This window comes from Cervus canadensis, chromosome 33 (genome assembly GCF_019320065.1).
Source record: "Cervus canadensis isolate Bull #8, Minnesota chromosome 33, ASM1932006v1, whole genome shotgun sequence".
In the NCBI taxonomy this organism is placed as follows: domain Eukaryota; kingdom Metazoa; phylum Chordata; class Mammalia; order Artiodactyla; family Cervidae; genus Cervus; species Cervus canadensis.
In genome coordinates this window covers 31,873,247-31,886,008 of record NC_057418.1, presented here as the reverse complement: position 1 = coordinate 31,886,008, position 12,762 = coordinate 31,873,247, and the positions used below count along the sequence as shown (strand labels likewise).

The 12,762-nt window shown below is 45.5% G+C and overlaps 1 protein-coding gene across 7 annotated transcripts in view; it reads left to right on the top strand.

The window, feature by feature from the left end:
* PRKN (parkin RBR E3 ubiquitin protein ligase) overlaps nucleotides 1-12,762 on the top strand; it is a 1,211,540-nt gene that overhangs the window by 903,373 nt on the left and 295,405 nt on the right. The gene's annotated exons all lie outside the window — the stretch shown is intronic.

The following is a 12,762-nucleotide window of genomic DNA, read 5'->3' as shown; positions in this document are numbered from 1 at the left end:
ACCTTACACTTTTTTTTGAGCCTCGTACAATGTAGGCGACACTAAAGATACATGGCATGTGTCTATTGAATTCAACAAACACGCAAAGACATATACTCCAGGGTGGCTTCTGTGCTAGGCCGGCCCTGGGGTTCTGGGGACTCAGCCTTGGATCCCCTTTAGTCCTCAGTCATCTGTTTTTCTATACCCACTGAAACATGCCTGGAATCTTCTAGACCAAGGAATTCATGGATAAAGGAAGAATTGTCACACATAGATTTTTAACAGTACATAGACAACCCAAGAGATTAAGATAGGGACCACTTTAAAAACAACTCCACGCTCTTGACATTTGCATGTTTTATTTGATCATAAAATAGAGTTTTATGACTGTCTTAGATCACATCAGCTTCCTGGTGAGTTTTTCTTTAACTTCTGCTTCTTAATGATGAGATATTTGTAAAGTTTGAGGAACTACACAGAAACCTGTTATTAAACAGGTCCCCAAGTTCCACCTCTGGTAATTTTATGTACCCATAAAGACAGCCAGTGATATGTAACAGTTTGTACCCAAACTAATTAAAACGATGACCTTTCTCCAAATCCTGATGCAGAGGCATTTCTGAATTTCCTGAAAGCATACTCTCCAGCTGTTATTGTTCTTGGAGACATGTTTGCTCTGGTTGACTTTTCAATGATTTCTAGCCTTAAATGATTAACTTGGCTGCTGGGTTGTAAGTCACTTGACTTGGGGGTGATAATTGTGGTTGAAAGAAACAGCAAAGGGAAACCATTTTCTCTTCATTGAAAAGCGATGCTATCTTATGTAGTAATTGATCAACTCTTCCAATTAATGGAACATGGCTCGTGAATAATGCAATTATTCTTTTGATTAAAGTCATCTCAAAAATAAATTGCATTTCTGAAAAAAATTACAGTTTGGTATACACACTTCCTTTTGTTGATAGAGTTTATCATTCAGGATAAATGAAAATGAGGAACCTCTGGGTTGTGGCCAAAATTTGTGTGATACCCTTTTAAAATGTGAATATTTTCAACCAGTGAACACATTTCTAATTAATGCTTCATGTTGGATGGAAAACCAATTTATTTTTCAATGGCTAAGCAGGTTGTGTCAAGAAACAGTAAGAAGAGTACATACTCACAACCCTCAAGTTAGCAGCTTGTTAGGAATTTGGAATGTCAAAAGTATCGGAATGGAGTTCTACCTCCTCAAAAAGCACAACAGGTGTTTGAGGGGTTTGCAAAACATAAGATGCTGGGGTAGAATGGCCAGCCTGTGTCCACGAAATGCTACTGGTGGAGGGGCACCCTCATTCAGGGCTTTGCAGGGTCTTCTGAAGATGCTTAGTGGTGTTCCAGGAGCAATGGGAAGCCACTAGGGAATTTTAAAGAGGTATCTTAATCCTATTTTCCTTTTAAAAAGTAAGTATTATGTCTACTATGTGGAACCATGTCCACCCAGAGGTCACCTAGGAAGAAGTCTATCCCAAAAACCTATGTGAGAAGTGGTGGCGTGGGGGTTCTAGAGCTTGGAAGCCACAGGGACAAACTGACCAATCAATTTGTGGGGGCAGGACAGAGATAGGAGGTAAGATGATGTTCAGGAGTGTGGATGTAGCTTTTGGATAGATCAGGATGACCTTGACTGAAGACTGGGCAGAATGAAAATGTGGAGAACCATCATGAACTCAACTTTGGATTGAATTTGCAGTATCCAAACTGTGCCCCAGTACAAATGTGAAGTGGGCTCTCTTGTATATGGGTGGTGATTTGCATGTGCTTGCTCAGTAGTAAAGTTGTACCTAATTCTTTGTGACCCCATGGACTGTAGCCCGCCAGGCTCTTCTGCCCATTGCATTCTCCAGGCAAGAATACTGTGGTGGGTTGCCATTTCCTCCTCCAGGGGATCTTCCTGACCCAGGGATTGAACCTGCATCTCCTGCATTGGCAGGCAGATTCTTAACCACTGAGCTACCTGGTTAGTAACCAGATATTTATTTAGAACCTTTCTAAATACCATTCTAGGTCAGAAGGACAAACCTTATGAGCCCTGACTTTCAGTTAACTTACATTCATATTTGCTTCTTTAATTTGATCGTAAAACAGGATTTTAGAATTATCTTAAAATACCACATCACCCTCCTAATGAGTCTGAGAGAGGAGAGGAGAAATAGATACACAATGAACACATGAACAAATAAGATAATTTGAGATGCCAGTGAGCATTTGGAGGAGCTCAATTAGGGCACTTTGGCTGAGGGTAACCAAGGAGCAGGGGATGGCAAGCTGCTTGACCAGGTTCAGGAGAGGCCTCTGTGGCCCTGGCTGGGATCTGGAGTTCAGATGAGTGATCACAGCTGGACACACAGCTTTGTAGCCATCGTGATGAAATCTTAATTCCAGGACTGGCCAGGTTCATCACCCGATAGCAGACACTTCATGATTTTGGAGGAGGGAGGAAAATCAAAGCCAAAGCAACAGATGTATAATCAGCGCATTAGTTTAGAAGCCCTCAGGGCCTGAAACAGGGGAGAAAAGAACTGTGAAAGCTACAGGTAGGTGGAAGAGCAGTAGCTGGGAAGTTTCTAGAGAGAACTCAGAGGCGAGGCAGGACCCACAGTGCCGGATCCCTGCTCCTCACTCCCTCCCCAAGTATTTTGCTCTTTGACACAATATTTAAACAACAGGTCTTACTTCAAAATACCTTCTGCCCATAATTTAATACTTTGAAGCTGGAAAATATTTGAAGTGGAAAAAACAGCTCCACATTTACCTGAGTCAACACTAGCCCTTTTCCACTCCTCTCCTCAGACTAGAAAGCTGCTTCTTCACACACCGCTTGTTCCAGAGGCCACCAGGCAGGCACGTCACTGCTTTCTGATTTATACCACACATAGGAATCCCAAAGTGGGGCTGAAATATCCATGTGTGTGATTGAGTGAGGGCATGTGTGTGGTAAGTCTGAACCGGAAGACAACCACCAAGGTGTGGAAACTCACTTTCCTCTGACAAGCTGCCATTTTCTCTCAGCGGCAGACCTAGTCAGTCCAATTCAGTAAACTCGGTTTAATGAACTTTTAGCCACTTCAAGCTTAAAGCTTAGTCTCTTTCTGATCGTATCTAGTTGACTCAAGTGGTGTCACTTCCCTTGCCGTCCACAGTTTGAAGCATTTCTCTCCGGGTTGGGCAGGGTTCCCGCCCCCTCAGGCTGGGCCCCGCCCCCTCGGGCTGGGCCCCGCCCCCTCGGGCTGGGCCCCGCCCCCTCGGGCTGGGCTCCGCTCTGGGCGGTGCGGGTGCAGGCGGAGGGCTGGGCGCGCCGGGGTCGCTCAGAGGGACTGGTGCTCGAAGGTGGCGAGGCGGCGTCGGGTCGTGAGTCTGTGGTGACTTCACCTGTCTGCTCTTGCGGAGCAGAGCGCCTGCTCTTGGTCATCCTGAGCGGCTCGCGTGACCGTCTCTGCCTGCCCGACTCACAGCTCCTGTCGTCCGGGTTCCGGCCAGGCACCCCCTCTTCTGACCGGGGCCCCTCCCGGGGCTGTGGTAGAATGACCCGCAGCCTTCACGGGCTCTCTCTCTGGGTCCTGGACACCCCCATGCCCCAGCCAGGCCGGCCTTCACTGTGCAGCCCCTCTGGGCTCACTGACCCTTTGTCTTCTCCACAGCTCCAGGTGGAATACATACTCATCTAAACGAGCCGGGCATTTTCCGAATTTTGCATCAGAAGAAGCAGTTCGCCTAAGTCCCATAACTCTGAGGTTTCCTAGAAGTGCGGCTGTTAGGAACTGTCTAAGAAGCTACCACTTGCCAGAGTGTCCTGTGGGAGAGGAAACAGGTGGCCAAGCGCTGGCCTTTCCTCCTGGCTCCGTGTCCTACTTCCGCCGGCAGGGAGGGACATCTCTTCCACGTGATCCAGACACTTCCCCTAATCCCCCCGCCCTCCAGGAAGTGGCGTCTGCCCTCCTTTTCCCTGGAGCAATGATATCAGAAGGGCTTCGGGGGCACAGGATTTCCTGTTTATCAAAATCCGTGCATGCTTAGTCCTTCAGTCATGTCCGACTCTTCTGTGACCCCATGCACAGTAGCCTCCCAGGCTCCTCGGTCCATGGGATTCTCCAGGCAAGAACGCTGGAGTGGGTTGCCATTTCCTCCTCCAGAGGATCTTCCCAGGGATCGAACCTGCATATACTAGTAGTGTGAACTAGTAGATCCGCAGGTTTGCGGATGGAACCTGCCCAAATGCAAAGGGAAAAGAGTGCAGTCGAGTTTAATGAAAGTGACTCTTTGGATTTAAGAAAGTTGCTAAATTTTTAGTGACTTCACTTTTTTTGCTTTTGTTTTCTTTCTCCTTTTTGTTTTAACTGCATCATATTCAGTTATCTAAATAACGTCTGAAACATAACAGGTATTGAATGGGTCCAGTTTTGTGTCAGGTGCTATGGCCCCAGTGCATCCCTTTGGCGCTTTTTTTTTTTTTTTTTTTTTAGTGGAGTGCAGTTTATTACACCGGCGGGCCCAAGGCAGAGTCTCCTCTTAGCCAAGGACCCCGACCAGCATTTGTGAAAATCTTTTATACCCCATGTGTACCTGTCCAAACCCACCAGCCCAAATCCCTTGAGGCTTACAAAGGAATGGTAAATACAATCACAATAACCCCATCATTCACATGTTATGTGTTCAAACAGTTAATAATCAATAAGCCTGTGGTTATATTCCAACCAGTTAATAACCGATAAGCCTGTAGTTACATTCTGATAGATACTGTCCGGAGGCAGGGGTGATTAGTGTCTGTTTTCTCTTAACCTGGATGTGATCTTCAAGATTCCCCTGCCCAGAGGGGGGGTCTTATCCTTCCATTGTCATTCCCACAGGCGCTAAGCAGAGTTCAGAGTCCACTGGAGAGGTGGCCTAGCATGATCAGCATAGACAGGCCTGAGATGGAGTCCAGGCCCTATGAATTCCTTCTTCAATCCCCCCTCTTGATGCTCTTAGTTTCCATAACGAGCATCATTTGAGATATATTGTACCTTAGCCCTCCTGCTACCCACATGAGAGAATGCCATCAACTTCTGGGTTACAAAATTCACAAGGCATTGTAGGAAGCAGGGCCCACAAAGCAGTATGATCAAGATTACTATAACAACAGTTCATTAGACATGGCTTTCACTTGATTTTGCATATCCTCCAAGGCAGTAGATACATTTTCAGACAGGTCAGGGATGTACACAACATTCGCGCAAGTCCCTCCTTGGGCTGCTGTGAGTATGTCTAATGCCATCCTATTTTGAATTACTGCCTTCCTCATCTGAATCTGTTCTTCGTTCAAAGCTTGAATGGCTTTAGTACTGTCTAAGAGCGCCTGTTTAGTGAAATTAGTTAAGGCCTTTACCTTAACCATGATATCCGTTGTCCCTACAGAGGGTACAAACAAGGCAGCAAGATAGTCATACCATTGGAACACGGATCGTGTCCATCTTGCATGCAGATAAGGCAGGTTTGCTGGAGGCTGGTGTAGGCTAGGCTTAATACTGCCATGGGCGAAAGCAAATCCTAATGTGCAACGCCCCACCCAGCCGACTGGTAACCATGGCCATAAGTTAAGCCCACAGAGCCACTGGGTCCCACTGGGAGCTACCCAGCAGATTCCAGGCCAGTCAGAACTGGGCCACTGAGCAGATTGATTCCAAGATTTGTTTACATTGTTCAGGGCACAAATAACAATTCTTTTGGATCCAGGGGACGGTCTCCAAATCCAACTTTCTGTTCTTTTTGTTCCCAGCAGATAGTAGCAGGGGCAATCAACTGTCCTTTCTCAGGAATCATCCAGAAATATTCATCCCAGACCTGGTAGTATTGCTCAAGGTACTGGGAGGCCTGTCCCCCTTTTGTAAGGGAGCCCTTTTCGTCTTTAAGTTTCATATATGAGGTATAAGCCTTTGTTATCTTCATAAGGCTGGTGTTCATGTTAAATGTAACCCTATGTCCCTGGCCCATTGATGGCTTCTTCTTACACCAGGAGAGCAAAGAAAGGTTATGGTTGGTGAGAGAGGAACGGAGTAGCGATACCCAGCAGGGGAGTCCGTTCATTACTGACAGGGGCATAGCCCCACATACCCAACAGTTGAAGGAGTTGTGGAATTTCACCCACAAGATGAAGACGTTGTCCTGTGCAGGAGCAGTGGTCAGGTTCAGAATTGCATTGGTGAGGCCAAACAGCAGGAGTCGTTTACCCAGCTCCATCCTGTAGAGGGCTTGTCCGGGACCTCGTTTTCTTCTTCCTCCTCAGAATGATCTTGGTTTCCCGTGGGTCGGTGGGGTCCTTCTGGGTGGTCCACTTGGCGTCCTCCAGGTCAGCGTGGTATGCCTTCTTCGCTCTGGTGTGATGGATCAAGGGATAATACCTGCCAGATCCCAGAGGGAGAAGGGGGATCGGTGTGTCTTCACCTGCCGGTCAGCACAGCTGAGCCAGAACATCACATGGTCCAAGACAGGTTCTCCCTTAAAGTCCGCTCTGCCTTGGTGGGCTCAGCTCTCAGTTCCCCTGCTGCCGTCCACTACCTGCTGACGTGAAAGGTCCGGGCGTTGAGAAGCAGAATCCTTCCAGAGGGGCGAGGCGCCTTCCCCTCTCTAGGAGATTCAAGCTACAAAGCCTCGGGATGGCCTCAAATGTGACCTGTCTCCTCAAAGTGAGGAGTTTCCCGGCCAATGCACCAAATGTTATGGCCATGCTTTCCGGGAAACAAATTCACTCAGAAGGACAATGCAGATAGTGGAGTGCAGTTTATTACACCGGCGGGCCCAAGGCAGAGTCTCCTCTTAGCCAAGGACCCCTTTGGTGCTTTTTATAACACTGATGACAAAGAACTTACTATAAATGTCAGTCAGCCTTGATCACTGCACATTGCTCTGTCTCAGAAATCTGGATTGTAGTTCAGATGTGATGATAAAACTAGAAAAAGACTGAAAGCAACATAAACCCCCAGATCTGGACCCAAGGTGCAAAGATTTTCTTACATTAAGATCGTAGTGTATTCTATTTGATAGACCTTCATTAGTGATTGATAATTCAGTGATTATATCACATACCTTTTACCCAGAAGGGCATTCCGAGATAGCATTCCAAGTACTTTCGGAGGCCGACTTTGGTTGCCATCTCTTGCCTCGAATTTTCTTCTGACATTGACACATTAGTCCTGTCTGTCACCAGCCTGGCTTTCTGGGATATAAATGATCCTGTCCTTAGATATACATGTATAACAAAAGCAGCATTTCCTGGCAAATCTAACACCACCCCTGTTTCACGCTGTAAGTGATTGAGATGCTTTGGGGTAGATGTCTGCATAAATTAAAACACTGCGCTCTGAAACCCTACCAGTCAGTCAGATTGATGGTGCCACAAGAACAAGTTGACTCAGGGTAGGATAATAAAATGAGGGATGAAAACGATTTGTAAATTGGCTGGAAAAAAGTTGCAGAGTGTTGCGAATTCTGTGCTTAAAGAAGCATCAAAATGTGCAAACAAGTGATGATGTATGTCTTCATGTATAACCCAGATGACGATGGTGTGGGTTTTATTAAACCTGTATTACATGATGGAGAGACAGATTACCTTCCCCTTCTGTCTGTGGGTCACAGCTAAGGACTCTTGGTAAATGTGTATGACTTACACAAGAAATAGTACTTGGAGACAACTACAATCTCTTTTGAGAAGAAACTTTTTGCAATGTTCAGTTTAGGAATGAACTTTAAAAGGGGGCATGGATTTAGGACGTACTGAGAGCTTTTTAATTACTGACAAGCTGCCCAGTATCATGGTTGTCCTCTGAGCAAGGCTTACTGTCACTCCTTCCAGGGCATTTTCATCCTTCTCACAGTGACGGACAGAAAAAGCTCGCTGGGTGAAGGTGTATCAGATGAACCCTGACAATGTCAAAGTGGAAATGCCTGAATAGCTGGAGAATGGTACTTCTCAAAGGAGATTTTGCCTAAGAGTCATTTCACAGTCTTGGCAAATGCAGGTCTCTGGGAACCAGCCTGGGGAACTTAGTAGGAACTCCCTAGTTACCAACCACCCGGGTCACTCTGCCACACTTGGAGAAATCATTTCAGAGAGTTAGAGACATGCTGCTCCTATTACCTCCTGGGACCAGGAGGAGCTCAGGTGATTAGTCAGGGTAGAGACAGAGACATCCCCAGAGGATCAAGTACCTTTGATTTCCTGATGTTGACCCCACTAATTAGAAGTTAATTAGTGCCTTCCAAACACAGACATTAAGTATCTACTTACAGCGATAAATCTTAGATGTATAGGTCTTGATTAAACCTAAACCTCTTTTCTTAAAAGATAAGCATTAGATTTTCCTATGATAAAGTAGTCTTGATTATTTGTCTTAAATGAAATCTATTGGGTATAGTGCTGGTACATAGGAAAATGTAACAAGAGTACAGATTACAAAGGTCATAAGGAGATTTTAATATAATGAGGGTACTGTGCAATGAGTTCAGGATGGAGACACAAAAGGTAGCAAACCCTTGAAAATGGTCCAGTTACCCCTGGAAAGAGCCATCTGAGGATGACCTGAGGACTCAGGGAGCTGGGATGCCCATGACCCTTGGTTGTGCATTTAGTGAATGTTCTCCAATGCAGACGGTCTGAGTTCAAGGCCAGGCACCATAATAGGGCCAGTTCATGCACGGCCACTAACAGACAATGGACTTCACAAATTACCAGGTCACTGAGGTATAAGAGACACAGCAAAATGCCATACTGGTCATATTACAAAGCAAAGTGTGAATGCCAAAAAAGCCCACGTAAAATGACTTGAATATTCACAAGATAAATCTCCCTAGTTCTCTTTCTCTCTCTCTGTTTCTGCCAGTGACACTTAAAATTTCATGGCATGAACTTGCTTGTTACGTACGTTGATTGTTGTTCTGGGGAGTAGAGGAGGGACAAATGCATTGATATAGCATGCTGGGCCATTCAGGGGCTAAGTAAATAAACTCACCTAAGTTATAAATGTCTGGAAGGTTATTCATTATCATAAAAATTTGAGAACTATATTTTTAGTCTTTCATCGGAGCCATTTAATTCTCTGTCCCTGGACAAAATCCTAAAGCATAGTTAGTGAAAAGTAAACTATCCCACTGGTTAGTGGCTGGAATGAGAAATACATTGTGCTCAAGGACCCTGTGAGTCAGGAATCTAAGCAGGGGACAGGGAACAGCTGGTCCCAGTTCCATGTCATCTGGTCCTTATCTGGAAAGATGTGAAGGCTGGGGGCTGACATGATCTGGAGGCATCTTCCCGGTGGGTCCGACTGGGGCTGGGAACACCTGCAGTGGCCCTTCCGTGTCGCCTGGGCTTCCTCACCGCGTGGTGGCTGAGTTCCCGGATGGAACCTCTCAAGGGAACAAGGCAGACATGTGTGGTATGTTCATGACCATAGCCTTGCAAGCCCTGTTGCATCACTGCCCTGTACCTGCTGGTCAAGTCCATCACAGAGGTTCCTGCCTGGGTTCAAGGAGAGAGGATGTATGCCCCACCACTCAGGTGGAATGTCAACATGACTTCCTGAGATGAGTATTTGACATGAGAAACACTGTAACAGCCATCTTTGGCAAAATCTCTTCAGGTGTGATACAGTCCTTCCGATGAATATTCAGGGTTCAATAGAAATACATAAAAGTGCATACTAATGCTTATCAGCCACAGGGCAAACTGAAACGTACTTCTTTTATTTTATGTACACTCATGTTGCAAACAGTTCAGTTTAGTCACTCAGTCGTGTCTGACTCTTTGCAACCCCATGAACCGCAGCACACCAGGCCTCCCTGTCCATCACCAACTCCCGGAGTTTACTCAAACTCATGTCCATTGAGTCGGTGATGCCATCCAACCATCTCATCCTCATCGTCCCCTTCTCCTCCTGCCTTCAATCTTTCTCATCATCAGGGTCTTTTCCAATGAGTCAGCTCTTTGCATCAGGTGGCCAAAGGATTGGAGTTTCAGCTTCAACATCAGTCCTTCCAATGAACACCCAGGACTGATCTCCTTTAGGATGGACTGGTTGGATCTCCTTGCAGTCCAAGGGACTCTCAAGAGTCTTCTCCAACACCACAGTGCAAAAGCATCAATTCTTCGGTGCTCAGCTTTCTTTATAGTCCAACTCTCACATCCATACATGACCACTGGAAAAACCATAGCCTTGACTAGATGGACTGTCACAAACAGAAAGGCAGCCAGTCACTCAACCTCTTCTTTAGGCCAAAGGCACGCACTTTTTCAGGTGCTGTTTGTTGCGTCAGGACAATAATGAGTCAAGTGCCATTGATGGAGGCAGCCTGGGTGACCCTGTACTCAGGGCTGCTCGGCACCCGGGTCAAGAACAGGGACAGCAAAGCAGATTGTGAGTGTCCTCTCCTAGGGGACCAGGAATAAAGTCGGGGTCAGTCTATGCAAACATGAGGCAGAGGGGTTCCAAAACTCACCCTCTAATTTTGAGAAGAATTATCTTAATATTTTCCTACCATTTTCCCAGGTTGGAACTGGTTTTGGGGAATTTGACCAACCGCGTCATGCTTTGTGCTATTACCTTATCGTAATTAAAACTCATAGGTAGGAATTAAGTTACTTACAAACTCGCAGCTACTACATTTTTAAGAATCCCTGAAGAAAGTCATACTCGCGGTTAAGCTTGCGCAGAAAGAGGAAAATTTAATTTCTAAACTGGTTGCTTCTTTCCTGGGAGGCAAGGCTCTTGATAGTTATGAACATTTTCGAGTTCTCAGGTGTTTCTGTGGCTGTACTTTTGGCTCTAGGACATGCTGACAGACTACCAAATGTGTTCTAGACTGAGCTCAAACGCTGGAGTTTAGTACAAAGAGCCTTTGATCTGCTGCAGACACCTGAACCTACGCTTGAAATGCAAATAATAGTTTCATGTGGTGAATTTCAAAGGCGAACAGAAGCCATCTCAATCCAGAGAATGAACTATACATAGAGTTAAAACAGAAGACTGAGGGAGGGGTGGTTTATCATGGCTGCCTTTCAGAGCGGGTGCAGCCCTGCTTCTTTAAGTGGCGATACACGTTGGTAATGACGACCCACAGCCCTGACCCTGTAGACAGTGGCAGGAATGTCTACAGGCCAATCTTTGCCCCGGAAACCTGAGCTTAAGTAAGTGTGTGTGCTCTCCCCCAGTGCTTCATTAACCGCTGATGGACACAGACCCTTGCCCCGTGCATCGATCATTTGTATACTGAGATAATGGGCAGAAGTGATGCATATTCATCAGTTCCTTCCTGACGGATCAAAGCCGTGCCCACATCCTGCTGAGCTGCTTGACTTTGGGGCCTTAGTTACAGTTTCACAATCTGAAAATGCATTTTGGTCCCACCAGTGGTCTATGTGAGTTTAAAAATAATAATAAGGCAAAACCACAATTACCTTTGACTGCTCCCCTTGAAGCAGGACCACGTGGGGATCTCAGGGTATGATCTCGCCTTGTCTCCACCTGATAACCCCTCGCATGGTGGAGGACCAGAATGCTTCAGAATTCAGCATTTCTACCCATCCTGAACTCCCGAGCATCATATGGGTAATAGAAGTCAAAGTAAACAAAAAATAGGAAAAAAAAAAAAAAAAACAGAATGCTTATTGAATTGATTTAATGCCAGCAAATCACATAACATATTCGTTTCCTAGAAGCATGAAAATATCAGGATCTTTATTGCTCAATTTAATTATGCTCTTTGCATGCTAACTCTTACTTCTTAAAAAAAGAAATGATCCAGAAGGATTAAAATTAAAATATATATCTTTCTCCTAATGCTAAAATCATTTCTGTGACACGATGTGCTTAACACTGAGGAAAATAAAGAAAACAGAATTCTGCTCCAAGACAGAAAGTTCTAGAACATTAGCAAACTTCTTCATTTAGACGGCTAATATGTTCTTCTCAACGATATTTTGAGGATGCTTGTATCAGCAAGCCCCAAATTGGAAAACCCTTCCTATTTATATTGACTGGAAATGTTGACAGGGAATATATTCTCTATCTGGGCTTATCCCTGCTGTAGTCTTAAACACAGGCAGTTTGTGCTGGCACAAGGATTTAATTGACTGAACCGTCATGTTGGCGCGTCTTGTCATCTCTGCTCACTTTGCGCTGTTCTTAAATATTCATTGATTTCACACACGCGGCAACAAATGGCTGATCAAAGACCTCAGCCGTGACTGACAGCCACTGCTGCCCGGCTGGGAGCAGAAAACCATGTCTGCTCGTGAGGTGCCGTTATCTGACTTTGCTCCACTGGTAGACGCATGCCCTGTCTCCTCCCCCTTCTCTTCTTTTTGTGCATTCTGCCTAATGTGTAGACTCTACAGTTGGAAACAATATGTAAAAGACTCAGACTGGAAATTCTTACAGAGAAGGACATTGCATCTTAGGGAGATTAAGTGAGTCACCCCATGTTACGCAGCTCCCTGGCGGCAGGTCTGGGACACCCGACTCCACCATGACCAACACCCAACTTCTGCTACACTCCCTTAAGCAATTCATACAGTCATGGAGAAGCATACCAATGTCTCGTACGTATCTTGATTGTCACCGGTCTTATCATGCTTCAGAGCAAATATGATTAGCTATTTTATCAGAGGGAAATTTGAAATTGATAAATGTACTTATTTTCTTAAGGAGCAAAACAAATTTCATATAGATTTCAGAAGGGTGCTTGGGATTTCAGAGCAGCAATGGAATCATC